The sequence below is a fragment of the Phalangium opilio genome, unplaced genomic scaffold, assembly GCF_054372755.1.
Source record: "Phalangium opilio isolate 3A_F unplaced genomic scaffold, DU_Popi_V2 ptg000039l_1, whole genome shotgun sequence".
NCBI classification, from domain to species: Eukaryota; Metazoa; Arthropoda; class Arachnida; order Opiliones; family Phalangiidae; genus Phalangium; species Phalangium opilio.
In genome coordinates this window covers 1,565,263-1,591,463 of record NW_028324162.1, presented here as the reverse complement: position 1 = coordinate 1,591,463, position 26,201 = coordinate 1,565,263, and the positions used below count along the sequence as shown (strand labels likewise).

Below are 26,201 nucleotides of genomic sequence, written 5' to 3'. Positions count from 1 at the left end.
TTCTTTCGTTTCATAATAAAGATTTTAGAAAACGGACGTCAGATTTCGGGAATTGAACAAGTGCCTTCTGGGTGAATCCAGATATCGTACCCACTAGACCAAATCGGATCTGCTTGGGTTTTAACAATTGAGTTCCTAGTATCGTTTCTTAATAAAGAATTTGGAAAACTGACCTCCGATACCGGGATCTGAACCCGGGCCTTCAGGGTGAAAGCCAGATTTCCTATCCACTAGACCATATCGGATCTGCTTAGGTTTTCACAATTGAGCTTCTTCTTTCGTTTCATAATAAAGATTTTAGAAAACTGACGTCAGATACCGGGAATTGAACAATTGCCTTCTGGGTGAAGCCAGATATCCTAGCCAATAGACCATATTGGATCTGCTTGGGTTTTAACAATTGAGTTCCTAGTATCTTTTCTTAATAAAGAATTTAGAAAACTGACCTCAGATACCGGGAATTGAACAAGTGCCTTCTGGGTGAGGGAAAGATAATCTAGCCACTAGACCATATCGGATCTGCTTGGGTTCTAACAATTAAGTTCCTAGTATCGTTTCTTAATAAAAAAATTTAGAAAAATGACCTCTGATACCGGGAATTGTACCCGGGCCTTCTGGGTGAAAGCCAGATATCCTAGCCACTAGACCATATCGGATCTGCTTGAGTTTTCACCATTGAGCTTCTTCTTTCGTTTCATAATAAAGATTTTAGAAAACGGACGTCAGATTTCGGGAATTGAACAAGTGCCTTCTGGGTGAATCCAGATATCGTACCCACTAGACCAAATCGGATCTGCTTGGGTTTTAACAATTGAGTTCCTAGTATCGTTTCTTAATAAAGAATTTGGAAAACTGACCTCCGATACCGGGATCTGAACCCGGGCCTTCAGGGTGAAAGCCAGATTTCCTATCCACTAGACCATATCGGATCTGCTTAGGTTTTCACAATTGAGCTTCTTCTTTCGTTTCATAATAAAGATTTTAGAAAACTGACGTCAGATACCGGGAATTGAACAATTACCTTCTGGGTGAAGCCAGATATCCTAGCCAATAGACCATATTGGATCTGCTTGGGTTTTAACAATTGAGTTCCTAGTATCTTTTCTTAATAAAGAATTTAGAAAACTGACCTCAGATACCGGGAACTGAACAAGTGCCTTCTGGGTGAGGGAAAGATAATCTAGCCACTAGACCATATCGGATCTGCTTGGGTTTTAACAATTGAGTTCCTAGTATCGTTTCTTAATAAAAAAATTTAGAAAACTGACCTCCGATACCGGGAATTGAACCCGGGCCTACTGGGTGAAAGCCAGATATCCTAGCCACTAGACCATATCGGAACTGCTTGATTTTTCACCATTGAGCATCTTCTTTCGTTTCATAATAAAGATTTTAGAAAACTGACGTCAGATACCGGGAATTGAACAAGTGCATTCTGGGTGAAGCCAGATATCCTAGCCAATAGACCATATTGGATCTGCTTTTGTTTTAACAATTAAGTTCCTAGTATCTTTTCTTAATAAAGAATTGAGAAAACTGACCTCAGATACCGGGAATTGAACAAGTGCCTTCTGGGTGAGGGAAAGATAATCTAGCCACTAGACCATATTGGATCTGCTTGAGTTCTAACAATTAAGTTCCTAGTATCGTTTCTTAATAAAAAAATTTAGAAAACTGACCTCTGATACCGGGAATTGTACCCAGGCCTTGTGGGTGAAAGCCAGATATCCTAGCCACTAGACCATATCGGATCTGCTTGGGTTTTAACAATTTAGTTCCTAGTATCGTTTCTTAATAAAAAAATTTAGAAAACTGACCTCTGATACTGGGAATTGAACCCGGGCCTTCTGGGTGAAAGCCAGATACAATAGCCACTAGACCATATCGGATCTGCTTGGGTTTCCACTATTGAGCTTCTTCTTTCGTTTCATAATAAAGATTTTAGAAAACTGACGTCAGATACCGGGAATTGAACAAGTGCCTTCTGGGTGAAGCCAGATATCCTAGCCACTAGACCATATCGGATCTGCTTGGGTTTTAACAATTGAGTACCTAGTATCTTTTCTTAATAAAGAATTTAGAAAACTGACCTCAGATACCGGGAATTGAACAAGTGCCTTCTGGGTGAGGGAAAGATAATCTAGCCACTAGACCATATCGTATCTGCTTGCGTTCTAACAATTAAGTTCCTAGTATCGTTTCTTAATAAAAAAATTTAGAAAACTGACCTCCGATACCGGGAATTGAACCCGGGCCTTCTGGGTGAAAGCCAGATATCCTAGCCACTAGACCATATCGGATCTGCTTGGGTTTCCACTATTAAGCTTCTTCTTTCGTTTCATAATAAAGATTTTAGAAAACTGACGTCAGATACCGGGAATTGAACAAGTGCATTCTGGGTGAAGCCAGATATCCTAGCCAATAGACCATATTGGATCTGCTTGGGTTTTAACAATTGAGTTCCTAGTATCTTTTTACCTCTCCGTGTGACGTAGTCCAGGAGAGGTTCTGTAACGGCCGTGTCTGTGTGTGTGTGTGTCTGTCTGTGTGTCTGTCCGTTGTTACACCCACGTGACCGCGTTCGCAGTTTGCGTATCGGAGCAAACGTGTTCGCCATTTCCGAACTGCTTTCACAGTCACGGAAATGGCTCCTCTACTTGAGTTCTCACACCACCATCTTCTGGTCTTTGTCCATCCCACACGGACACCAGTCTGTTCTTACTGGCTTCTAATCACCACGATCTCTTGGTCTTCGTCCATCCCACACGGACACCAGTCTGTTCTTACTGGCTTCTAATCACCACGATCTCTTGGTCTTCGTCCATCCCACACGGACACCAAACTGTACATACTGGCTTCTAATCACCACCATCTTCTATTCTTCGTCCATTCCACTTGGACACCAGTCTGCACTTACACTGGCTTCTAACACCACCATCCACTGGTTTTCCGTCTATTCCACATAGACACCAATCTGTCTCATTGGCTTCTACTCCATTATCATCGTTTGGTTTTAGGATATACGCGGCGATCAGCTAGAGTTACGAGAAACGTCTAGCCTCCCTAAGGTGGGATCGCCACCAAAGGTTTTCGCAATTGCGCTTTTTCCTTACTATCATAATGGAAACGAATCGTATATATACCCCAAAATTTGAAGAAAGCGGGCAAACCCTTCACTTTAAACGTCAATATTAGCAAAGTTTGAGATGATAATAGGTATAACTTTATTTTAAACGATTTAACTATTAATAATATTAATTATTGAAGATTAAAATAATTAAAAATAATTATATTTATTTAAATATTAAAGATAAACCTCTCGTGCAAAGAGAGAGATTATCATCGCCTCCTATATCTACCAAGGCTCGTGCATGCGATATATTTCCTTCATTGCCTCCTATATCTATCAAGGCCCGTGCATTGTGATATATTTTTCAAAACAACAACCAAAATGGGAAGCTCCTCTCAGAAACATAATAATTTCTTTTCTCTGTATATGAAATGAAAATATGGATAATATTGCGCTTCTTCTTTAATGGTATGAATCCTTGCCTGTCTATTAATATTTTACGTAGGAGTAATACGTTTTTAGCGAAGTCTAGAGAGGATAAACATAAGCGAGATTGTTTCGGAAAAAAATACTGCTCCCACTAATGGGTTTATACTACTTGTTACTGTTGTATAGAGTAATCATGATAAAAGCTTAAAAAATTACGAGAGGACAGACCTTTTTATCCTCTTGTTTTATTCTTAATAAGAATATAAAACATTCATTTTGTATCAAAAAATATTTTTGATACAAGATGACTTTAAAAAAATCCAAACGGTTAGGCATTGGTAAAAAAGACAAATGATATTTTTCAAATCTAATGAGATAACGCCCACCTAGTTGAAAATTGCCCTTTTTTATCCGCGGGAGCCATTCTTTATTAGAATTTCGATGCTAGTAGGTTGTCAATTAAACTACCGGTATATTATTGTTGTTGGAAATTGGATATTAAGTCAAATTAAGTGGTTGTAAAGAGCCAGCTGGTTTTTGCCGCTTCTTTTTGTGAGTATTTAATTTTTGTAAAATGGAGGAAGATAATGTTAAGAGTAAGGATGAAATGCAGAAGCGCAAAGCGCGGGAAAGGATGAGGGCAAAAAGGTCGACGTTTTCATTGGATACTTAAGATTATATAATCTTCTCGACACGGAGAGGTAATATTTTGGTTTTCCCAACTTGTCTTAATAAAGAATTTAGAAAACTGACCTCAGATACCGGGAATTGAACAAGTGCCTTCTGGGTGAGGGAAAGATAATCTAGCCACTAGACCATATCGGATCTGCTTGGGTTTTAACAATTGAGTTCCTAGTATCGTTTCTTAATAAAAAAATTTATAAATCTGACCTCCGATACCGGGAATTGTACCCGGGCCTTCTGGGTGAAAGCCAGATATCCTAGCCACTAGACCATATCGGATCTGCTTGGGTTTCCACTATTGAGCTTCTTCTTTCGTTTCATAATAAAGATTTTAGAAAACTGACGTCAGATACCGGGAATTGAACAAGTGCCTTCTGGGTGAAGCCAGATATTCTAGCCACTAGACCATATCGGATCTGCTTGGGTTTTTACAATTGAGTTCCTAGTATCTTTTCTGAATAAAGAATTTAGAAAACTGACCTCAGATACCGGGAATTGAACAAGTGCCTTCTGGGTGAGGGAAAGATAATCTAGCCACTAGACCATATCGGATCTGCTTGCGTTCTAACAATTAAGTTCCTAGTATCGTTTCTTAATAAAAATTTTTAGAAAACTGACCTCTGATACCGGGAATTGTACCCGGGCCTTGTGGGTGAAAGCCAGATATCCTAGCCACTAGACCATATCGGATCTGCTTGGGTTTTAACAATTGAGTTCCTAGTATCGTTTCTTAATAAAAAAATTTAGAAAACTGACCTCCGATACCGGGAATTGAACCCGGGCCTTCTGGGTGAAAGCCAGATATCCTAGCCACTAGACCATATCGGATCTGCTTGGGTTTTAACAATTGAGTTCCTAGTATCGTTTCTTAATAAAAAAATTTAGAAAACTGACCTCCGATACCGGGAATTGAACCCGGGCCTTCTGGGTGAAAGCCAGATATCCTAGCCACTAGACCATATCGGATCTGCTTGGGTTTTAACAATTGAGTTCCTAGTATCGTTTCTTAATAAAAAAATTTAGAAAACTGACCTCCGATACCGGGAATTGAACCCGGGCCTTCTGGGTGAAAGCCAGATATCCTAGCCACTAGACCATATCGGATCTTCTTGAGTTTTCACCATTGTTGCTTCTTCTTTCGTTTCATAATAAAGATTTTAGAAAACGGACGTCAGATACCGATAACTGAACAAGTGCCTTCTGGGTGAAGCCAGATATCGTAGCCACTAGACCATATCGGATCTGCTTGGGTTTTAACAATTGAGTTCCTAGTATCGTTTCTTAATAAAGAATTTGGAAAACTGACCTCCGATACCGGGATCTGAACCCGGGCCTTCTGGGTGAAAGCCAGATTTCCTATCCACTAGACCATATCGGATCTGCTTGAGTTTTCACCATTGAGCTTCTTCTTTCGTTTCATAATAAAGATTTTAGAAAACGGACGTCAGATACCGGGAATTGAACAAGTGCCTTCTGGGTGAAAGCCAGATATCCTAGCCACTAGACCATATCGGATCTGCATGGGTTTTAACAATTGAGTTCCTAGTATCGTTTCTTAATAAAAAAATTTAGAAAACTTACCTCCGATACCGGGAATTGAACCCGGGCCTTCTGGGTGAAAGCCAGATATCCTAGCCACTAGACCATATCGGATCCGCTTGGGTTTCCACTATTGAGCTTCTTCTTTCGTTTCATAATAAGATTTTAGAAAACTGACGTCAGATACCGGGAATTGAACAAGTGAATTCTGGGTGAAGCCAGATATCCTAGCCACTAGACCATATCGGATCTGCTTGGGTTTTAACACTTGAGTTCCTGGTATCTTTTCTTAATAAAGAATTTAGAAAACTGACCTCAGATACCGGGAATTGAACAAGTGCCTTCTGGGTGAGGGAAAGATAATCTAGCCACTAGACCATATCGGATCTGCTTGGGTTCTAACAATTAAGTTCCTAGTATCGTTTCTTAATAAAAAAATTTAGAAAAATGACCTCTGATACCGGGAATTGTACCCGGGCCTTCTGGGTGAAAGCCAGATATCCTAGCCACTAGACCATATCGGATCTGCTTGAGTTTTCACCATTGAGCTTCTTCTTTCGTTTCATAATAAAGATTTTAGAAAACGGACGTCAGATTTCGGGAATTGAACAAGTGCCTTCTGGGTGAATCCAGATATCGTACCCACTAGACCAAATCGGATCTGCTTGGGTTTTAACAATTGAGTTCCTAGTATCGTTTCTTAATAAAGAATTTGGAAAACTGACCTCCGATACCGGGATCTGAACCCGGGCCTTCAGGGTGAAAGCCAGATTTCCTATCCACTAGACCATATCGGATCTGCTTAGGTTTTCACAATTGAGCTTCTTCTTTCGTTTCATAATAAAGATTTTAGAAAACTGACGTCAGATACCGGGAATTGAACAATTGCCTTCTGGGTGAAGCCAGATATCCTAGCCAATAGACCATATTGGATCTGCTTGGGTTTTAACAATTGAGTTCCTAGTATCTTTTCTTAATAAAGAATTTAGAAAACTGACCTCAGATACCGGGAACTGAACAAGTGCCTTCTGGGTGAGGGAAAGATAATCTAGCCACTAGACCATATCGGATCTGCTTGGGTTTTAACAATTGAGTTCCTAGTATCGTTTCTTAATAAAAAAATTTAGAAAACTGACCTCCGATACCGGGAATTGAACCCGGGCCTACTGGGTGAAAGCCAGATATCCTAGCCACTAGACCATATCGGAACTGCTTGATTTTTCACCATTGAGCATCTTCTTTCGTTTCATAATAAAGATTTTAGAAAACTGACGTCAGATACCGGGAATTGAACAAGTGCATTCTGGGTGAAGCCAGATATCCTAGCCAATAGACCATATTGGATCTGCTTTTGTTTTAACAATTAAGTTCCTAGTATCTTTTCTTAATAAAGAATTTAGAAAACTGACCTCAGATACCGGGAATTGAACAAGTGCCTTCTGGGTGAGGGAAAGATAATCTAGCCACTAGACCATATTGGATCTGCTTGAGTTCTAACAATTAAGTTCCTAGTATCGTTTCTTAATAAAAAAATTTAGAAAACTGACCTCTGATACCGGGAATTGTACCCAGGCCTTGTGGGTGAAAGCCAGATATCCTAGCCACTAGACCATATCGGATCTGCTTGGGTTTTAACAATTTAGTTCCTAGTATCGTTTCTTAATAAAAAAATTTAGAAAACTGACCTCTGATACCGGGAATTGAACCCGGGCCTTCTGGGTGAAAGCCAGATACAATAGCCACTAGACCATATCGGATCTGCTTGGGTTTCCACTATTGAGCTTCTTCTTTCGTTTCATAATAAAGATTTTAGAAAACTGACGTCAGATACCGGGAATTGAACAAGTGCCTTCTGGGTGAAGCCAGATATCCTAGCCACTAGACCATATCGGATCTGCTTGGGTTTTAACAATTGAGTACCTAGTATCTTTTCTTAATAAAGAATTTAGAAAACTGACCTCAGATACCGGGAATTGAACAAGTGCCTTCTGGGTGAGGGAAAGATAATCTAGCCACTAGACCATATCGTATCTGCTTGCGTTCTAACAATTAAGTTCCTAGTATCGTTTCTTAATAGAAAAATTTAGAAAACTGACCTCTGATACCAGGAATTGTACCCGGGCCTTGTGGGTGAAAGGCAGATATCCTAGCCACTAGACCATATCGGATCTGCTCGGGTTTTAACAATTGAGTTCCTAGTTTCGTTTCTTAATAAAAAATTTAGAAAACTGACCTCCGATACCGGGAATTGAACCCGGGCCTTCTGGGTGAAAGCCAGATATCCTAGCCACTAGACCATATCGGATCTGCTTGGGTTTCCACTATTAAGCTTCTTCTTTCGTTTCATAATAAAGATTTTAGAAAACTGACGTCAGATACCGGGAATTGAACAAGTGCATTCTGGGTGAAGCCAGATATCCTAGCCAATAGACCATATTGGATCTGCTTGGGTTTTAACAATTGAGTTCCTAGTATCTTTTTACCTCTCCGTGTGACGTAGTCCAGGAGAGGTTCTGTAACGGCCGTGTCTGTGTGTGTGTGTGTCTGTCTGTGTGTCTGTCCGTTGTTACACCCACGTGACCGCGTTCGCAGTTTGCGTATCGGAGCAAACGTGTTCGCCATTTCCGAACTGCTTTCACAGTCACGGAAATGGCTCCTCTACTTGAGTTCTCACACCACCATCTTCTGGTCTTTGTCCATCCCACACGGACACCAGTCTGTTCTTACTGGCTTCTAATCACCACGATCTCTTGGTCTTCGTCCATCCCACACGGACACCAGTCTGTTCTTACTGGCTTCTAATCACCACGATCTCTTGGTCTTCGTCCATCCCACACGGACACCAAACTGTACATACTGGCTTCTAATCACCACCATCTTCTATTCTTCGTCCATTCCACTTGGACACCAGTCTGCACTTACACTGGCTTCTAACACCACCATCCACTGGTTTTCCGTCTATTCCACATAGACACCAATCTGTCTCATTGGCTTCTACTCCATTATCATCGTTTGGTTTTAGGATATACGCGGCGATCAGCTAGAGTTACGAGAAACGTCTAGCCTCCCTAAGGTGGGATCGCCACCAAAGGTTTTCGCAATTGCGCTTTTTCCTTACTATCATAATGGAAACGAATCGTATATATACCCCAAAATTTGAAGAAAGCGGGCAAGAGGGGTACCCTTCACTTTAAACGTCAATATTAGCAAAGTTTGAGATGATAATAGGTATAACTTTATTTTAAACGATTTAACTATTAATAATATTAATTATTGAAGATTAAAATAATTAAAAATAATTATATTTATTTAAATATTAAAGATAAACCTCTCGTGCAAAGAGAGAGATTATCATCGCCTCCTATATCTACCAAGGCTCGTGCATGCGATATATTTCCTTCATTGCCTCCTATATCTATCAAGGCCCGTGCATTGTGATATATTTTTCAAAACAACAACCAAAATGGGAAGCTCCTCTCAGAAACATAATAATTTCTTTTCTCTGTATATGAAATGAAAATATGGATAATATTGCGCTTCTTCTTTAATGGTATGAATCCTTGCCTGTCTATTAATATTTTACGTAGGAGTAATACGTTTTTAGCGAAGTCTAGAGAGGATAAACATAAGCGAGATTGTTTCGGAAAAAAATACTGCTCCCACTAATGGGTTTATACTACTTGTTACTGTTGTATAGAGTAATCATGATAAAAGCTTAAAAAATTACGAGAGGACAGACCTTTTTATCCTCTTGTTTTATTCTTAATAAGAATATAAAACATTCATTTTGTATCAAAAAATATTTTTGATACAAGATGACTTTAAAAAAATCCAAACGGTTAGGCATTGGTAAAAAAGACAAATGATATTTTTCAAATCTAATGAGATAACGCCCACCTAGTTGAAAATTGCCCTTTTTTATCCGCGGGAGCCATTCTTTATGAGAATTTCGATGCTAGTAGGTTGTCAATTAAACTACCGGTATATTATTGTTGTTGGAAATTGGATATTAAGTCAAATTAAGTGGTTGTAAAGAGCCAGCAGGTTTTTGCCGCTTCTTTTTGTGAGTATTTAATTTTTGTAAAATGGAGGAAGATAATGTTAAGAGTAAGGATGAAATGCAGAAGCGCAAAGCGCGGGAAAGGATGAGGGCAAAAAGGTCGACGTTTTCATTGGATACTTAAGATTATATAATCTTCTCGACACGGAGAGGTAATATTTTGGTTTTCCCAACTTGTCTTAATAAAGAATTTAGAAAACTGACCTCAGATACCGGGAATTGAACAAGTGCCTTCTGGGTGAGGGAAAGATAATCTAGCCACTAGACCATATCGGATCTGCTTGGGTTTTAACAATTGAGTTCCTAGTATCGTTTCTTAATAAAAAAATTTATAAATCTGACCTCCGATACCGGGAATTGTACCCGGGCCTTCTGGGTGAAAGCCAGATATCCTAGCCACTAGACCATATCGGATCTGCTTGGGTTTCCACTATTGAGCTTCTTCTTTCGTTTCATAATAAAGATTTTAGAAAACTGACGTCAGATACCGGAAATGAACAAGTGCCTTCTGGGTGAAGCCAGATATCCTAGCCACTAGACCATATCGGATCTGCTTGGGTTTTTACAATTGAGTTCCTAGTATCTTTTCTGAATAAAGAATTTAGAAAACTGACCTCAGATACCGGGAATTGAACAAGTGCCTTCTGGGTGAGGGAAAGATAATCTAGCCACTAGACCATATCGGATCTGCTTGCGTTCTAACAATTAAGTTCCTAGTATCGTTTCTTAATAAAAAAATTTAGAAAACTGACCTCTGATACCGGGAATTGTACCCGGGCCTTGTGGGTGAAAGCCAGATATCCTAGCCACTAGACCATATCGGATCTGCTTGGGTTTTAACAATTGAGTTCCTAGTATCGTTTCTTAATAAAAAAATTTAGAAAACTGACCTCCGATACCGGGAATTGAACCCGGGCCTTCTGGGTGAAAGCCAGATATCCTAGCCACTAGACCATATCGGATCTGCTTGGGCTTTAACAATTGAGTTCCTAGTATCGTTTCTTAATAAAAAAATTTAGAAAACTGACCTCCGATACCGGGAATTGAACCCGGGCCTTCTGGGTGAAAGCCAGATATCCTCGCCACTAGACCATATCGGAACTGCTTGATTTTTCACCATTGAGCTTCTTCTTTCGTTTCATAATAAAGATTTTAGAAAACTGACGTCAGATACCGGGAATTGAACAAGTGCATTCTGGGTGAAGCCAGATATCCTAGCCAATAGACCATATTGGATCTGCTTGGGTTTTAACAATTAAGTTCCTAGTATCTTTTCTTTATTAAGAATTTAGAAAACTGACCTCAGATACCGGGAATTGAACAAGTGCCTTCTGGGTGAGGGAAAGATAATCTAGCCACTAGACCATATCGGATCTGCTTGCGTTCTAACAATTAAGTTCCTAGTATCGTTTCTTAATAAAAAAATTTAGAAAACTGACCTCTGATACCAGGAATTGTACCCGGGCCTTGTGGGTGAAAGGCAGATATCCTAGCCACTAGACCATATCGGATCTGCTCGGGTTTTAACAATTGAGTTCCTAGTTTTTTTCTTAATAAAAAACTTAGAAAACTGACCTCCGATACCGGGAATTGAACCCGGGCCTTCTGGGTGAAAGCCAGATATCCTAGCCACTAGACCATATCGGATCTGCTTGGGCTTTAACAATTGAGTTCCTAGTATCGTTTCTTAATAAAAAAATTTAGAAAACTGACCTCCGATACCGGGAATTGAACCCGGGCCTTCTGGGTGAAAGCCAGATATCCTCGCCACTAGACCATATCGGAACTGCTTGATTTTTCACCATTGAGCTTCTTCTTTCGTTTCATAATAAAGATTTTAGAAAACTGACGTCAGATACCGGGAATTGAACAAGTGCATTCTGGGTGAAGCCAGATATCCTAGCCAATAGACCATATTGGATCTGCTTGGGTTTTAACAATTAAGTTCCTAGTATCTTTTCTTTATTAAGAATTTAGAAAACTGACCTCAGATACCGGGAATTGAACAAGTGCCTTCTGGGTGAGGGAAAGATAATCTAGCCACTAGACCATATCGGATCTGCTCGGGTTTTAACAATTGAGTTCCTAGTTTTTTTCTTAATAAAAAACTTAGAAAACTGACCTCCGATACCGGGAATTGAACCCGGGCCTTCTGGGTGAAAGCCAGATATCCTAGCCACTAGACCATATCGGATCTGCTTGGGTTTTCACTATTAATCTTCTTCTTTCGTTTCATAATAAAGATTTTAGAAAACTGACGTCAGATACCGGGAATTGAACAAGTGCATTCTGGGTGAAGCCAGATATCCTAGCCAATAGACCATATTGGATCTGCTTGGGTTTTAACAATTGAGTTCCTAGTATCTTTTCTTAATAAAGAATTTAGAAAACTGACCTCAGATACCGGGAATTGAACAAGTGCCTTCTGGGTGAGGGAAAGATAATCTAGCCACTAGACCATATCGGATCTGCTTGGGTTTTAACAATTGAGTTCCTAGTATCGTTTCTTAATAAAAAAATTTAGAAAACTGACCTCCGATACCGGGAATTGAACCCGTGCCTTCTGGGTGAAAGCCAGATATCCTAGCCACTAGACCATATCGGATCTGCTTAGGTTTTAACAATTGAGTTCCTAGTATCTTTTCTTAATAAAGAATTTAGAAAACTGACCTCAGATACCGGGAATTGAACAAGTGCCTTCTGGGTGAGGGAAAGATAATCTAGCCACTAGACCATATCGGATCTGCTTGGGTTTTAACAATTGAGTTCCTAGTATCGTTTCTTAATAAAAAAATTTAGAAAACTGACCTCTGATACCGGGAATTGTACCCGGACCTTCTGGGTGAAAGCCAGATATCCTAGCCACTAGACCATATCGGATCTGCTTGGGTTTTCACTATTAATCTTCTTCTTTCGTTTCATAATAAAGATTTTAGAAAACTGACGTCAGATACCGGGAATTGAACAAGTGCATTCTGGGTGAAGCCAGATATCCTAGCCAATAGACCATATTGGATCTGCTTGGGTTTTAACAATTGAGTTCCTAGTATCTTTTCTTAATAAAGAATTTAGAAAACTGACCTCAGATACCGGGAATTGAACAAGTGCCTTCTGGGTGAGGGAAAGATAATCTAGCCACTAGACCATATCGGATCTGCTTGGGTTTTAACAATTGAGTTCCTAGTATCGTTTCTTAATAAAAAAATTTAGAAATCTGACCTCCGATAACGGGAATTGTACCCGGGCCTTCTGGGTGAAAGCCAGATATCCTAGCCACTAGACCATATCGGATCTGCTTGGGTTTTAACAATTGAGTTCCTAGTATCTTTTCTGAATAAAGAATTTAGAAAACTGACCTCAGATACCGGGAATTGAACAAGTGCCTTCTGGGTGAGGGAAAGATAATCTAGCCACTAGACCATATCGGATCTGCTTGCGTTCTAACAATTAAGTTCCTAGTATCGTTTCTTAATAAAAAAATTTAGAAAACTGACCTCTGATACCGGGAATTGTACCCGGGCCTTCTGGGTGAAAGCCAGATATCCTAGCCACTAGACCATATCGGATCTGCATGAGTTTTCACCATTGTTGCTTCTTCTATCGTTTCATAATAAAGATTTTAGAAAACTGACGTCAGATACCGGGAATTGAACAAGTGCCTTCTGGGTGAAGCCAGATATCGTAGCCACTAGACCATATCGGATCTGCTTGGGTTTTAACAATTGAGTTCCTAGTATCGTTTCTTAATAAAGAATTTAGAAAACGGACGTCAGATACCGGGAATTGAACAAGTACCTTCTGGGTGAAGCCAGATATCGTAGCCACTAGACCAAATCGGATCTGCTTGGGTTTTAACAATTGAGTTCCTAGTATCGTTTCTTAATAAAGAATTTTTAAAACTGACCTCCGATACCGGGATCTGAACCCGGGCCTTCTGGGTGAAAGCCAGATTTCCTATCCACTAGACCATATCGGATCTGCTTGAGTTTCCACCATTGAGCTTCTTCTTTCGTTTCATAATAAAGATTTTAGAAAACTGACGTCAGATACCGGGAATTGAACAAGTGCCTTCTGGGTGAAGCCAGATATCCTAGCCAATAGACCATATTTGATCTGCTTGGGTTTTAACAATTGAGTTTCTAGTATCTTTTCTTAATAAAGAATTTAGAAAACTGACCTCAGATACCGGGAATTGAACAAGTGCCTTCTGGGTGAGGGAAAGATAATCTAGCCACTAGACCATATCGGATCTGCTTGCGTTCTAACAATTAAGTTCCTAGTATCGTTTCTTAATAAAAAAATTTAGAAAACTGACCTCTGATACCGGGAATTGTACCCGGGCCTTGTGGGTGAAAGCCAGATATCCTAGCCACTAGACCATATCGGATCTGCTTGGGTTTTAACAATTGAGTTCCTAGTATCGTTTCTTAATAAAAAAATTTAGAAAACTGACCTCTGATACCGGGAATTGTACCCGGGCCTTCTGGGTGAAAGCCAGATATCCTAGCCACTAGACCATATCGGATCTGCTTGGGTTTTCACTATTAATCTTCTTCTTTCGTTTCATAATAAAGATTTTAGAAAACTGACGTCAGATACCGGGAATTGAACAAGTGCATTCTGGGTGAAGCCAGATATCCTAGCCAATAGACCATATTGGATCTGCTTGGGTTTTAACAATTGAGTTCCTAGTATCTTTTCTTAATAAAGAATTTAGAAAACTGACCTCAGATGCCGGGAATTGAACAAGTGCCTTCTGGGTGAGGGAAAGATAATCTAGCCACTAGACCATATCGGATCTGCTTGGGTTTTAACAATTGAGTTCCTAGTATCGTTTCTTAATAAAAAAATTTAGAAATCTGACCTCCGATAACGGGAATTGTACCCGGGCCTTCTGGGTGAAAGCCAGATATCCTAGCCACTAGACCATATCGGATCTGCTTGGGTTTTAACAATTGAGTTCCTAGTATCTTTTCTGAATAAAGAATTTAGAAAACTGACCTCAGATACCGGGAATTGAACAAGTGCCTTCTGGGTGAGGGAAAGATAATCTAGCCACTAGACCATATCGGATCTGCTTGCGTTCTAACAATTAAGTTCCTAGTATCGTTTCTTAATAAAAAAATTTAGAAAACTGACCTCTGATACCGGGAATTGTACCCGGGCCTTCTGGGTGAAAGCCAGATATCCTAGCCACTAGACCATATCGGATCTGCATGAGTTTTCACCATTGTTGCTTCTTCTATCGTTTCATAATAAAGATTTTAGAAAACTGACGTCAGATACCGGGAATTGAACAAGTGCCTTCTGGGTGAAGCCAGATATCGTAGCCACTAGACCATATCGGATCTGCTTGGGTTTTAACAATTGAGTTCCTAGTATCGTTTCTTAATAAAGAATTTAGAAAACGGACGTCAGATACCGGGAATTGAACAAGTACCTTCTGGGTGAAGCCAGATATCGTAGCCACTAGACCAAATCGGATCTGCTTGGGTTTTAACAATTGAGTTCCTAGTATCGTTTCTTGATAAAGAATTTTTAAAACTGACCTCCGATACCGGGATCTGAACCCGGGCCTTCTGGGTGAAAGCCAGATTTCCTATCCACTAGACCATATCGGATCTGCTTGAGTTTCCACCATTGAGCTTCTTCTTTCGTTTCATAATAAAGATTTTAGAAAACTGACGTCAGATACCGGGAATTGAACAAGTGCCTTCTGGGTGAAGCCAGATATCCTAGCCAATAGACCATATTTGATCTGCTTGGGTTTTAACAATTGAGTTTCTAGTATCTTTTCTTAATAAAGAATTTAGAAAACTGACCTCAGATACCGGGAATTGAACAAGTGCCTTCTGGGTGAGGGAAAGATAATCTAGCCACTAGACCATATCGGATCTGCTTGCGTTCTAACAATTAAGTTCCTAGTATCGTTTCTTAATAAAAAAATTTAGAAAACTGACCTCTGATACCGGGAATTGTACCCGGGCCTTGTGGGTGAAAGCCAGATATCCTAGCCACTAGACCATATCGGATCTGCTTGGGTTTTAACAATTGAGTTCCTAGTATCGTTTCTTAATAAAAAAATTTAGAAAACTGACCTCCGATACCGGGAATTGAACCCGGGCCTTCTGGGTGAAAGCCAGATATCCTAGCCACTAGACCATATCGGATCTGCTTGGGTTTTAACAATTGAGTTCCTAGTATCTTTTCTTAATAAAGAATTTAGAAAACTGACCTCAGATACCGGGAATTGAACAAGTGCCTTCTGGATGAGGGAAAGATAATCTAGCCACTAGACCATATCGGATCTGCTTGGGTTCTAACAATTAAGTTCCTAGTATCGTTTCTTAATAAAAAAATTTAGAAAACTGACCTCTGATACCGGGAATTGTACCCGGGCCTTCTGGGTGAAAGCCAGATATCCTAGCCACTAGACCATATCGGATCTGCATGAGTTTTCACCATTGTTGCTTCTTCTATCGTTTCATAATAAAGATTTTAGAAAACTGACGTCAGATACCGGGAATTGAACAAGTGCCTTCTGGGTGAAGCCAGATATCGTAGCCACTAGACCATATCGGATCTGCTTGGGTTTTAACAATTGAGTTCCTAGTATCGTTTCTTAATAAAGAATTTAGAAAACGGACGTCAGATACCGGGAATTGAACAAGTACCTTCTGGGTGAAGCCAGATATCGTAGCCACTAGACCAAATCGGATCTGCTTGGGTTTTAACAATTGAGTTCCTAGTATCGTTTCTTAATAAAGAATTTTTAAAACTGACCTCCGATACCGGGAATTGAACAAGTACCTTCTGGGTGAAAGCCAGATTTCCTATCCACTAGACCATATCGGATCTGCTTGAGTTTCCACCATTGAGCTTCTTCTTTCGTTTCATAATAAAGATTTTAGAAAACTGACGTCAGATACCGGGAATTGAACAAGTGCCTTCTGGGTGAAGCCAGATATCCTAGCCAATAGACCATATTTGATCTGCTTGGGTTTTAACAATTGAGTTTCTAGTATCTTTTCTTAATAAAGAATTTAGAAAACTGACCTCAGATACCGGGAATTGAACAAGTGCCTTCTGGGTGAGGGAAAGATAATCTAGCCACTAGACCATATCGGATCTGCTTGGGTTTTAACAATTGAGTTCCTAGTATCGTTTCTTAATAAAAAAATTTAGAAAACTGACCTCCGATACCGGGAATTGAACCCGTGCCTTCTGGGTGAAAGCCAGATATCCTAGCCACTAGACCATATCGGATCTGCTTAGGTTTTAACAATTGAGTTCCTAGTATCTTTTCTTAATAAAGAATTTAGAAAACTGACCTCAGATACCGGGAATTGAACAAGTGCCTTCTGGGTGAGGGAAAGATAATCTAGCCACTAGACCATATCGGATCTGCTTGGGTTTTAACAATTGAGTTCCTAGTATCGTTTCTTAATAAAAAAATTTAGAAAACTGACCTCTGATACCGGGAATTGTACCCGGGCCTTCTGGGTGAAAGCCAGATATCCTAGCCACTAGACCATATCGGATCTGCTTGGGTTTCCACTATTGAGCTTCTTCTTTCGTTTCATAATAAGATTTTAGAAAACTGGCGTCAGATTCCGGGAATTGAACAAGTGAATTCTGGGTGAAGCCAGATATCCTAGCCACTAGACCATATCGGATTTGCTTGGGTTTTAACAATTGAGTTCTTGTATCTTTTCTTAATAAAGAATTTAGAAAACTGACCTCAGATACCGGGAATTGAACAAGTGCCTTCTGGGTGAGGGAAAGATAATCTAGCCACTAGACCATATCGGATCTGCTTGGGTTTTAACAATTGAGTTCCTAGTATCGTTTCTTAATAAAAAAATTTAGAAAACTGACCTCCGGTACCGGGAATTGAACCCGTGCCTTCTGGGTGAAAGCCAGATATCCTAGCCACTAGACCATATCGGATCTGCTTAGGTTTTAACAATTGAGTTCCTAGTATCTTTTCTTAATAAAGAATTTAGAAAACTGACCTCAGATACCGGGAATTGAACAAGTGCCTTCTGGGTGAAGCCAGATATCCTAGCCAATAGACCATATTGGATCTGCTTGGGTTTTAACAATTGAGTTCCTAGTATCTTTTCTTAATAAAGAATTTAGAAAACTGACCTCAGATACCGGGAATTGAACAAGTGCCTTCTGGGTGAGGGAAAGATAATCTAGCCACTAGACCATATCGGATCTGCTTGGGTTTTAACAATTGAGTTCCTAGTATCGTTTCTTAATAAAAAAATTTAGAAAACTGACCTCCGATACCGGGAATTGAACCCGGGCCTTCTGGGTGAAGCCAGATATCCTAGCCAATAGACCATATTTGATCTGCTTGGGTTTTAACAATTGAGTTCCTAGTATCTTTTCTTAATAAAGAATTTAGAAAACTGACCTCAGATACCGGGAATTGAACAAGTGCCTTCTGGGTGAGGGAAAGATAATCTAGCCACTAGACCATATCGGATCTGCTTGGGTTTTAACAATTGAGTTCCTAGTATCGTTTCTTAATAAAAAAATTTAGAAAACTGACCTCCGATACCGGGAATTGAACCCGTGCCTTCTGGGTGAAAGCCAGATATCCTAGCCACTAGACCATATCGGATCTGCTTAGGTTTTAACAATTGAGTTCCTAGTATCTTTTCTTAATAAAGAATTTAGAAAACTGACCTCAGATACCGGGAATTGAACAAGTGCCTTCTGGGTGAGGGAAAGATAATCTAGCCACTAGACCATATCGGATCTGCTTGGGTTTTAACAATTGAGTTCCTAGTATCGTTTCTAAATAAAAAAATTTAGAAAACTGACCTCCGATACCGGGAATTGAACCCGGGCCTTCTGGGTGAAGCCAGATATCCTAGCCAATAGACCATATTTGATCTGCTTGGGTTTTAACAATTGAGTTCCTAGTATCTTTTCTTAATAAAGAATTTAGAAAACTGACCTCAGATACCGGGAATTGAACAAGTGCCTTCTGGGTGAGGGAAAGATAATCTAGCCACTAGACCATATCGGATCTGCTTGGGTTTTAACAATTGAGTTCCTAGTATCGTTTCTTAATAAAAAAATTTAGAAAACTGACCTCTGATACCGGGAATTGTACCCGGGCCTTCTGGGTGAAAGCCAGATATCCTAGCCACTAGACCATATCGGATCTGCTTGGGTTTCCACTATTGAGCTTCGTCTTTCGTTTCATAATAAGATTTTAGAAAACTGGCGTCAGATTCCGGGAATTGAACAAGTGAATTCTGGGTGAAGCCAGATATCCTAGCCACTAGACCATATCGGATCTGCTTGGGTTTTAACAATTGAGTTCCTAGTATCTTTTCTTAATAAAGAATTTAGAAAACTGACCTCAGATACCGGGAATTGAACAAGTGCCTTCTGGGTGAGGGAAAGATAATCTAGCCACTAGACCATATCGGATCTGCTTGGGGTTTAACAATTGAGTTCCTAGTATCGTTTCTTAATAAAAAAAATTAGAAAACTGACCTCTGATACCGGGAATTGTACCCGGGCCTTCTGGGTGAAAGCCAGATATCCTAGCCACTAGACCATATCGGATCTGCTTGGGTTTCCACTATTGAGCTTCTTCTTTCGTTTCATAATAAGATTTTAGAAAACTGGCGTCAGATTCCGGGAATTGAACAAGTGAATTCTGGGTGAAGCCAGATATCCTAGCCACTAGACCATATCGGATCTGCTTGGGTTTTAACAATTGAGTTCCTAGTATCTTTTCTTAATAAAGGATTTAGAAAACTGACCTCAGATACCGGGAATTGAACAAGTGCCTTCTGGGTGAGGGAAAGATAATCTAGCCACTAGACCATATCGGATCTGCTTGGGTTCTAACAATTAAGTTCCTAGTATCGTTTCTTAATAAAAAAATTTAGAAAACTTACCTCTGATACCGGGAATTGTACCCGGGCCTTCTGGGTGAAAGCCAATATATCCTAGCCACTAGACCATATCGGATCTGCTTGAGTTTTCACCATTGAGCTTCTTCTTTCGTTTCATAATAAAGATTTTAGAAAACGGACGTCAGATACCGGGAATTGAACAAGTGCCTTCTGGGTGAAAGCCAGATATCCTAGCCACTAGACCATATCGGATCTGCATGGGTTTTAACAATTGAGTTCCTAGTATCGTTTCTTAATAAAAAAATTTAGAAAACTTACCTCCGATACCGGGAATTGAACCCGGGCCTTCTGGGCGAAAGCCAGATATCCTAGCCACTAGACCATATCGGATCTGCTTGGGTTTCCACTATTGAGCTTCTTCTTTCGTTTCATAATAAGATTTTAGAAAACTGACGTCAGATACCGGGAATTGAACAAGTGAATTCTGGGTGAAGCCAGATATCCTAGCCACTAGACCATATCGGATCTGCTTGGGTTTTAACAATTGAGTTCCTAGTATCTTTTCTTAATAAAGAATTTAGAAAACTGACCTCAGATACCGGGAATTGAACAAGTGCCTTCTGGGTGAGGGAAAGATAATCTAGCCACTAGACCATATCGGATCTGCTTGGGTTCTAACAATTAAGTTCCTAGTATCGTTTCTTAATAAAAAAATTTAGAAAACTTACCTCTGATACCGGGAATTGTACCCGGGCCTTCTGGGTGAAAGCCAATATATCCTAGCCACTAGACCATATCGGATCTGCTTGAGTTTTCACCATTGTTGCTTCTTCTATCGTTTCATAATAAAGATTTTAGAAAACTGACGTCAGATACCGATAATTGAACAAGTGCCTTCGGGTGAAGCCAGATATCGTAGCCACTAGACCATATCGGATCTGCTTGGGTTTTAACAATTGAGTTCCTAGTATCGATTCTTAATAAAGAATTTGGAAAACTGACCTCCGATACCGGGATCTGAACCCGGGCCTTCTGGGTGAAAGCCAGTTTTCCTATCCACTAGACCATATCGGACCTGCTTGAGTTTTCACCATTGAGCTTCTTCTTTCGTTTCATAATAAAGATTTTAGAAAACGGACGTCAGATACCGGGAATTGAACAAGTGCCTTCTGGGTGAAAGCCAGATATCCTAGCCACTAGACCATATCGGGTCTGCATGGGTTTTAACAATTGAGTTCCTAGTATCGTTTCTTAATAAAAAAATTTAGAAAACTTACCTCCGATACCGGGAATTGAACCCGGGCCTTCTGGGCGAAAGCCAGATATCCTAGCCACTAGACCATATCGGATCTGCTTGGGTTTCCACTATTGAGCTTCTTCTTTCGTTTCATAATAAGATTTTAGAAAACTGACGTCAGATACCGGGAATTGAACAAGTGAATTCTGGGTGAAGCCAGATATCCTAGCCACTAGACCATATCGGATCTGCTTGGGTTTTAACAATTGAGTTCCTAGTATCTTTTCTTAATAAAGAATTTAGAAAACTGACCTCAGATACCGGGAATTGAACAAGTGCCTTCTGGGTGAGGGAAAGATAATCTAGCCACTAGACCATATCGGATCTGCTTGGGTTCTAACAATTAAGTTCCTAGTATCGTTTCTTAATAAAAAAAATTTAGAAAACTGACCTCTGATACCGGGAATTGTACCCGGGCCTTCTGGGTGAAAGCCAGATATCCTAGCCACTAGACCATATCGGATCTGCTTGAGTTTTCACCATTGTTGCTTCTTCTATCGTTTCATAATAAAGATTTTAGAAAACTGACGTCAGATACCGGGAATTGAACAAGTGCCTTCTGGGTGAAGCCAGATATCGTAACCACTAGACCATATCGGATCTGCTTGGGTTTTAACAATTGAGTTCCTAGTATCGTTTCTTAATAAAAAAAATTTAGAAAACTGACCTCCGATACCGGGAATTGAACCCGGGCCTTCTGGGTGAAGCCAGATATCCTAGCCAATAGACCATATTTGATCTGCTTGGGTTTTAACAATTGAGTTCCTAGTATCTTTTCTTAATAAAGAATTTAGAAAACTGACCTCAGATACCGGGAATTGAACAAGTGCCTTCTGGGTGAGGGAAAGATAATCTAGCCACTAGACCATATCGGATCTGCTTGGGTTTTAACAACTGAGTTCCTAGTATCTTTTCTTAATAAAGAATTTAGAAAACTGACCTCAGATACCGGGAATTGAACAAGTGCCTTCTGGATGAGGGAAAGATAATCTAGCCACTAGACCATATCGGATCTGCTTGGGTTCTAACAATTAAGTTCCTAGTATCGTTTCTTAATAAAAAAATTTAGAAAACTGACCTCTGATACCGGGAATTGTACCCGGGCCTTCTGGGTGAAAGCCAGATATCCTAGCCACTAGACCATATCGGATCTGCATGAGTTTTCACCATTGTTGCTTCTTCTATCGTTTCATAATAAAGATTTTAGAAAACTGACGTCAGATACCGGGAATTGAACAAGTGCCTTCTGGGTGAAGCCAGATATCGTAGCCACTAGACCATATCGGATCTGCTTGGGTTTTAACAATTGAGTTCCTAGTATCGTTTCTTAATAAAGAATTTAGAAAACGGACGTCAGATACCGGGAATTGAACAAGTACCTTCTGGGTGAAGCCAGATATCGTAGCCACTAGACCAAATCGGATCTGCTTGGGTTTTAACAATTGAGTTCCTAGTATCGTTTCTTAATAAAGAATTTTTAAAACTGACCTCCGATACCGGGAATTGAACAAGTACCTTCTGGGTGAAAGCCAGATTTCCTATCCACTAGACCATATCGGATCTGCTTGAGTTTCCACCATTGAGCTTCTTCTTTCGTTTCATAATAAAGATTTTAGAAAACTGACGTCAGATACCGGGAATTGAACAAGTGCCTTCTGGGTGAAGCCAGATATCCTAGCCAATAGACCATATTTGATCTGCTTGGGTTTTAACAATTGAGTTTCTAGTATCTTTTCTTAATAAAGAATTTAGAAAACTGACCTCAGATACCGGGAATTGAACAAGTGCCTTCTGGGTGAGGGAAAGATAATCTAGCCACTAGACCATATCGGATCTGCTTGGGTTTTAACAATTGAGTTCCTAGTATCGTTTCTTAATAAAAAAATTTAGAAAACTGACCTCCGATACCGGGAATTGAACCCGTGCCTTCTGGGTGAAAGCCAGATATCCTAGCCACTAGACCATATCGGATCTGCTTAGGTTTTAACAATTGAGTTCCTAGTATCTTTTCTTAATAAAGAATTTAGAAAACTGACCTCAGATACCGGGAATTGAACAAGTGCCTTCTGGGTGAGGGAAAGATAATCTAGCCACTAGACCATATCGGATCTGCTTGGGTTTTAACAATTGAGTTCCTAGTATCGTTTCTTAATAAAAAAATTTAGAAAACTGACCTCTGATACCGGGAATTGTACCCGGGCCTTCTGGGTGAAAGCCAGATATCCTAGCCACTAGACCATATCGGATCTGCTTGGGTTTCCACTATTGAGCTTCTTCTTTCGTTTCATAATAAGATTTTAGAAAACTGGCGTCAGATTCCGGGAATTGAACAAGTGAATTCTGGGTGAAGCCAGATATCCTAGCCACTAGACCATATCGGATTTGCTTGGGTTTTAACAATTGAGTTCTTGTATCTTTTCTTAATAAAGAATTTAGAAAACTGACCTCAGATACCGGGAATTGAACAAGTGCCTTCTGGGTGAGGGAAAGATAATCTAGCCACTAGACCATATCGGATCTGCTTGGGTTTTAACAATTGAGTTCCTAGTATCGTTTCTTAATAAAAAAATTTAGAAAACTGACCTCCGGTACCGGGAATTGAACCCGTGCCTTCTGGGTGAAAGCCAGATATCCTAGCCACTAGACCATATCGGATCTGCTTAGGTTTTAACAATTGAGTTCCTAGTATCTTTTCTTAATAAAGAATTTAGAAAACTGACCTCAGATACCGGGAATTGAACAAGTGCCTTCTGGGTGAAGCCAGATATCCTAGCCAATAGACCATATTGGATCTGCTTGGGTTTTAACAATTGAGTTCCTAGTATCTTTTCTTAATAAAGAATTTAGAAAACTGACCTCAGATACCGGGAATTGAACAAGTGCCTTCTGGGTGAGGGAAAGATAATCTAGCCACTAGACCATATCGGATCTGCTTGGGTTTTAACAATTGAGTTCCTAGTATCGTTTCTTAATAAAAAAATTTAGAAAACTGACCTCCGATACCGGGAATTGAACCCGGGCCTTCTGGGTGAAGCCAGATATCCTAGCCAATAGACCATATTTGATCTGCTTGGGTTTTAACAATTGAGTTCCTAGTATCTTTTCTTAATAAAGAATTTAGAAAACTGACCTCAGATACCGGGAATTGAACAAGTGCCTTCTGGGTGAGGGAAAGATAATCTAGCCACTAGACCATATCGGATCTGCTTGGGTTTTAACAATTGAGTTCCTAGTATCGTTTCTTAATAAAAAAATTTAGAAAACTGACCTCCGATACCGGGAATTGAACCCGTGCCTTCTGGGTGAAAGCCAGATATCCTAGCCACTAGACCATATCGGATCTGCTTAGGTTTTAACAATTGAGTTCCTAGTATCTTTTCTTAATAAAGAATTTAGAAAACTGACCTCAGATACCGGGAATTGAACAAGTGCCTTCTGGGTGAGGGAAAGATAATCTAGCCACTAGACCATATCGGATCTGCTTGGGTTTTAACAATTGAGTTCCTAGTATCGTTTCTAAATAAAAAAATTTAGAAAACTGACCTCCGATACCGGGAATTGAACCCGGGCCTTCTGGGTGAAGCCAGATATCCTAGCCAATAGACCATATTTGATCTGCTTGGGTTTTAACAATTGAGTTCCTAGTATCTTTTCTTAATAAAGAATTTAGAAAACTGACCTCAGATACCGGGAATTGAACAAGTGCCTTCTGGGTGAGGGAAAGATAATCTAGCCACTAGACCATATCGGATCTGCTTGGGTTTTAACAATTGAGTTCCTAGTATCGTTTCTTAATAAAAAAATTTAGAAAACTGACCTCTGATACCGGGAATTGTACCCGGGCCTTCTGGGTGAAAGCCAGATATCCTAGCCACTAGACCATATCGGATCTGCTTGGGTTTCCACTATTGAGCTTCGTCTTTCGTTTCATAATAAGATTTTAGAAAACTGGCGTCAGATTCCGGGAATTGAACAAGTGAATTCTGGGTGAAGCCAGATATCCTAGCCACTAGACCATATCGGATCTGCTTGGGTTTTAACAATTGAGTTCCTAGTATCTTTTCTTAATAAAGAATTTAGAAAACTGACCTCAGATACCGGGAATTGAACAAGTGCCTTCTGGGTGAGGGAAAGATAATCTAGCCACTAGACCATATCGGATCTGCTTGGGGTTTAACAATTGAGTTCCTAGTATCGTTTCTTAATAAAAAAAATTAGAAAACTGACCTCTGATACCGGGAATTGTACCCGGGCCTTCTGGGTGAAAGCCAGATATCCTAGCCACTAGACCATATCGGATCTGCTTGGGTTTCCACTATTGAGCTTCTTCTTTCGTTTCATAATAAGATTTTAGAAAACTGGCGTCAGATTCCGGGAATTGAACAAGTGAATTCTGGGTGAAGCCAGATATCCTAGCCACTAGACCATATCGGATCTGCTTGGGTTTTAACAATTGAGTTCCTAGTATCTTTTCTTAATAAAGGATTTAGAAAACTGACCTCAGATACCGGGAATTGAACAAGTGCCTTCTGGGTGAGGGAAAGATAATCTAGCCACTAGACCATATCGGATCTGCTTGGGTTCTAACAATTAAGTTCCTAGTATCGTTTCTTAATAAAAAAATTTAGAAAACTTACCTCTGATACCGGGAATTGTACCCGGGCCTTCTGGGTGAAAGCCAATATATCCTAGCCACTAGACCATATCGGATCTGCTTGAGTTTTCACCATTGAGCTTCTTCTTTCGTTTCATAATAAAGATTTTAGAAAACGGACGTCAGATACCGGGAATTGAACAAGTGCCTTCTGGGTGAAAGCCAGATATCCTAGCCACTAGACCATATCGGATCTGCATGGGTTTTAACAATTGAGTTCCTAGTATCGTTTCTTAATAAAAAAATTTAGAAAACTTACCTCCGATACCGGGAATTGAACCCGGGCCTTCTGGGCGAAAGCCAGATATCCTAGCCACTAGACCATATCGGATCTGCTTGGGTTTCCACTATTGAGCTTCTTCTTTCGTTTCATAATAAGATTTTAGAAAACTGACGTCAGATACCGGGAATTGAACAAGTGAATTCTGGGTGAAGCCAGATATCCTAGCCACTAGACCATATCGGATCTGCTTGGGTTTTAACAATTGAGTTCCTAGTATCTTTTCTTAATAAAGAATTTAGAAAACTGACCTCAGATACCGGGAATTGAACAAGTGCCTTCTGGGTGAGGGAAAGAT

At 39.9% G+C, this 26,201-nt stretch overlaps 22 non-coding genes across 22 annotated transcripts; all 22 read right to left on the bottom strand.

Annotated features, from left to right (window-relative positions):
- Positions 1–1,268: 1,268 nt before the first annotated feature.
- TRNAE-UUC (transfer RNA glutamic acid (anticodon UUC)) lies at positions 1,269–1,340 on the bottom strand. Its single transcript has one exon. It is a non-coding gene; the product is annotated as a tRNA-Glu (tRNA).
- An 888-nt stretch (positions 1,341–2,228) lies between these two features.
- TRNAE-UUC (transfer RNA glutamic acid (anticodon UUC)) lies at positions 2,229–2,300 on the bottom strand. Its single transcript has one exon. It is a non-coding gene; the product is annotated as a tRNA-Glu (tRNA).
- A 2,639-nt stretch (positions 2,301–4,939) lies between these two features.
- Positions 4,940–5,011, bottom strand: TRNAE-UUC (transfer RNA glutamic acid (anticodon UUC)). Its single transcript has one exon. It is a non-coding gene; the product is annotated as a tRNA-Glu (tRNA).
- A 66-nt stretch (positions 5,012–5,077) lies between these two features.
- Positions 5,078–5,149, bottom strand: TRNAE-UUC (transfer RNA glutamic acid (anticodon UUC)). The gene has a single exon. It is a non-coding gene; the product is annotated as a tRNA-Glu (tRNA).
- Positions 5,150–5,215: 66 nt separating this feature from the next.
- TRNAE-UUC (transfer RNA glutamic acid (anticodon UUC)) lies at positions 5,216–5,287 on the bottom strand. The gene has a single exon. It is a non-coding gene; the product is annotated as a tRNA-Glu (tRNA).
- Positions 5,288–5,764: 477 nt separating this feature from the next.
- Positions 5,765–5,836, bottom strand: TRNAE-UUC (transfer RNA glutamic acid (anticodon UUC)). The gene has a single exon. It is a non-coding gene; the product is annotated as a tRNA-Glu (tRNA).
- A 1,022-nt stretch (positions 5,837–6,858) lies between these two features.
- On the bottom strand, positions 6,859–6,930 carry TRNAE-UUC (transfer RNA glutamic acid (anticodon UUC)). Its single transcript has one exon. It is a non-coding gene; the product is annotated as a tRNA-Glu (tRNA).
- A 1,025-nt stretch (positions 6,931–7,955) lies between these two features.
- Positions 7,956–8,027, bottom strand: TRNAE-UUC (transfer RNA glutamic acid (anticodon UUC)). The gene has a single exon. It is a non-coding gene; the product is annotated as a tRNA-Glu (tRNA).
- Positions 8,028–10,672: 2,645 nt separating this feature from the next.
- Positions 10,673–10,744, bottom strand: TRNAE-UUC (transfer RNA glutamic acid (anticodon UUC)). Its single transcript has one exon. It is a non-coding gene; the product is annotated as a tRNA-Glu (tRNA).
- Positions 10,745–10,810: 66 nt separating this feature from the next.
- Positions 10,811–10,882, bottom strand: TRNAE-UUC (transfer RNA glutamic acid (anticodon UUC)). Its single transcript has one exon. It is a non-coding gene; the product is annotated as a tRNA-Glu (tRNA).
- Positions 10,883–11,357: 475 nt separating this feature from the next.
- On the bottom strand, positions 11,358–11,429 carry TRNAE-UUC (transfer RNA glutamic acid (anticodon UUC)). Its single transcript has one exon. It is a non-coding gene; the product is annotated as a tRNA-Glu (tRNA).
- A 66-nt stretch (positions 11,430–11,495) lies between these two features.
- TRNAE-UUC (transfer RNA glutamic acid (anticodon UUC)) lies at positions 11,496–11,567 on the bottom strand. Its single transcript has one exon. It is a non-coding gene; the product is annotated as a tRNA-Glu (tRNA).
- Positions 11,568–11,904: 337 nt separating this feature from the next.
- TRNAE-UUC (transfer RNA glutamic acid (anticodon UUC)) lies at positions 11,905–11,976 on the bottom strand. Its single transcript has one exon. It is a non-coding gene; the product is annotated as a tRNA-Glu (tRNA).
- A 339-nt stretch (positions 11,977–12,315) lies between these two features.
- On the bottom strand, positions 12,316–12,387 carry TRNAE-UUC (transfer RNA glutamic acid (anticodon UUC)). Its single transcript has one exon. It is a non-coding gene; the product is annotated as a tRNA-Glu (tRNA).
- Positions 12,388–15,880: 3,493 nt separating this feature from the next.
- Positions 15,881–15,952, bottom strand: TRNAE-UUC (transfer RNA glutamic acid (anticodon UUC)). Its single transcript has one exon. It is a non-coding gene; the product is annotated as a tRNA-Glu (tRNA).
- A 1,024-nt stretch (positions 15,953–16,976) lies between these two features.
- TRNAE-UUC (transfer RNA glutamic acid (anticodon UUC)) lies at positions 16,977–17,048 on the bottom strand. The gene has a single exon. It is a non-coding gene; the product is annotated as a tRNA-Glu (tRNA).
- A 1,297-nt stretch (positions 17,049–18,345) lies between these two features.
- TRNAE-UUC (transfer RNA glutamic acid (anticodon UUC)) lies at positions 18,346–18,417 on the bottom strand. Its single transcript has one exon. It is a non-coding gene; the product is annotated as a tRNA-Glu (tRNA).
- Positions 18,418–19,990: 1,573 nt separating this feature from the next.
- Positions 19,991–20,062, bottom strand: TRNAE-UUC (transfer RNA glutamic acid (anticodon UUC)). Its single transcript has one exon. It is a non-coding gene; the product is annotated as a tRNA-Glu (tRNA).
- An 887-nt stretch (positions 20,063–20,949) lies between these two features.
- Positions 20,950–21,021, bottom strand: TRNAE-UUC (transfer RNA glutamic acid (anticodon UUC)). Its single transcript has one exon. It is a non-coding gene; the product is annotated as a tRNA-Glu (tRNA).
- A 1,847-nt stretch (positions 21,022–22,868) lies between these two features.
- TRNAE-UUC (transfer RNA glutamic acid (anticodon UUC)) lies at positions 22,869–22,940 on the bottom strand. Its single transcript has one exon. It is a non-coding gene; the product is annotated as a tRNA-Glu (tRNA).
- A 1,297-nt stretch (positions 22,941–24,237) lies between these two features.
- TRNAE-UUC (transfer RNA glutamic acid (anticodon UUC)) lies at positions 24,238–24,309 on the bottom strand. Its single transcript has one exon. It is a non-coding gene; the product is annotated as a tRNA-Glu (tRNA).
- Positions 24,310–25,882: 1,573 nt separating this feature from the next.
- Positions 25,883–25,954, bottom strand: TRNAE-UUC (transfer RNA glutamic acid (anticodon UUC)). Its single transcript has one exon. It is a non-coding gene; the product is annotated as a tRNA-Glu (tRNA).
- Positions 25,955–26,201: the final 247 nt, after the last annotated feature.